Here is a 1914-nt window from a genome sequence, read left to right on the forward strand (position 1 = left end):
CCTCCCGGGCTCCCGCTGTGGCCCAGGGTTTCAGAAGATCCTTGGCCGGGCAGTAACTCCCCTTCCCTTTGATTTATTGTTCCCGGGCCGGACCCCTTCCTCCTGCCAACCTGCTGTTTCTCTCCATCCCCCCAGGAAGACCCCCAGCCCCCCCAGCCCGCCAAGGCCTCAAACGCATTCCTGTTCTCTTTCATATACAGGCGGAGGGGAAGGGAGACGTTGACTTTGAACCGGCCCCTTTGTAGGAGCGGGGCCCATTGTGGCTGTGATGGTTTTAGCTGGGGGATGTGGAGGGAGTCAGTGGGGTTTCTCGGTGTGTGCCCCCCCCCATACATTTCAATGGGGCGATTTTGGGGGGGCTGTGTGAGGTGCCCGGTTATTGTGCGGGGTCATTGTGCACCAATGGCTGGGGCTTGGCCATCCATCTCCTTTGGGGCAGAGCCTCCTGCCTTCTCCGGGAGGAGGAAGGATGCGTCCCTCCATCACCCCCGTGGCTGGAGCCTGCTCATGCTCCAGGCTCGGGCCCAGCTCTGCGGTCTGTAACCCAGCCAGGGATGGATGGGATCCTGCTAGGAAGAGGGGAGCGGAAAGAAATGCATCTGTCCTCCCCGGCTCACTGAGATGACAGCAGGCTGGGAGGGACAGAGATGCACATCTGCTTGTCCTCCCTTTGCTGAGTGCGCTGGTTTGGCGTTGGTTTGGCTTGGAGACAAGATTTTAAGAGAGTGTATGACCACAGCTGATGTTTTATTCACTGTCAGCCCACCCTCTCTCCTGGGGCACGTGATGGAGAAGCCATCAGGGCTGTGCTGGATCCCCTCGAGTTTCATGCCTAAGGCAATTACACCTTGGTGGGCTGCAGCCCTGCAGGCAGTGGGTCGGGGCCCCATGGTCAGGAGCCAGCCACAGTCTTCACCCCAGGTCTGTCTGAGGAGGGCTGGGCAGCGGGTTCAGCTTCAGAAGCCCCGTCCCTGGGAGGACCGCCAGAGCTCCTCCATGGCACCGCAGTTTGCTTGGCTGTTGGCCTGGGTGGACGGGATGGAGGGTTGGTGCTTCCAAACCCGGCTGAGATGAAAGTCCTTGAGGATGGTTTGGTCCAGATTTGTCCCCTCGTTAAAAAGGCCTCTGCATTACAGAGCCCAGGGTGTAATTTGGGTACGGCCCACATGACCGCAGTGCCTGAACACTCCGGCCGGTCCTCCCTGCTGTTTTACAACTGGGGAAACTGAGGCATGGACAGGCTGGGGCTGAGCACAGACCGTGCACCCAGCCCTGGGCTGTCCTGGGGTGTCTGCGGCACAGACAAGGTGTCCCAGGACAAATCACTCTTCTGTGCCCGGACATGTGGTGGGGACACAGCTTCCCAGGGGGGCCCTGAGCAAGGGGGTCTTCCCAGGAGGAGCAGCCGGGTTTTACTCAAAGTTAGAGCTTCCCAAAAAGCCTGGGAGTGCTCTGAGAGGCTGCTGGGCTCTGAGAGCAAAGGAAGAATTTGGGGACCTCGGAGAGGCAGGTGCAAGGCTGGGATTCCCCAGGGGCAAGCCTTGGGGCGGTCCCGGGTGATTTGGGGTGCGATGCTGCCTGCCTGGGGCTGCAGCTGGAGACCCCAGGGCCACCCATGAGTGGGGCTGAGCGAAGCATCCCTGATGGTGCCCGGGCGCTTTGGTGGTGAGTCAGCACCCAACCTCCAGGCTGCCGAAACCAGGAGGAGACGAGATTGTATCAGCCTGATGGGGGGGCTGGCGTGATCAAAGGGCCGGGAGCAGAGCTCAGGCTCCACACAATGGGGGGACACGATAGCCCTTATCTGCCGGTCCCGCCGAGGTGCGAAGGGCCCAGCCCTGGGGGCGAGGGGTGATGGGGGCGGGTGGGCGCTGGGGGCTGCAGGGCTGGGTGCGGGCAGGCACCAAGGGGCGT

Source organism: Pygoscelis adeliae, unplaced genomic scaffold (assembly GCF_000699105.1).
Source record: "Pygoscelis adeliae isolate BGI_AS28 unplaced genomic scaffold, ASM69910v1 Scaffold584, whole genome shotgun sequence".
Taxonomy (NCBI): Eukaryota; Metazoa; Chordata; class Aves; order Sphenisciformes; family Spheniscidae; genus Pygoscelis; species Pygoscelis adeliae.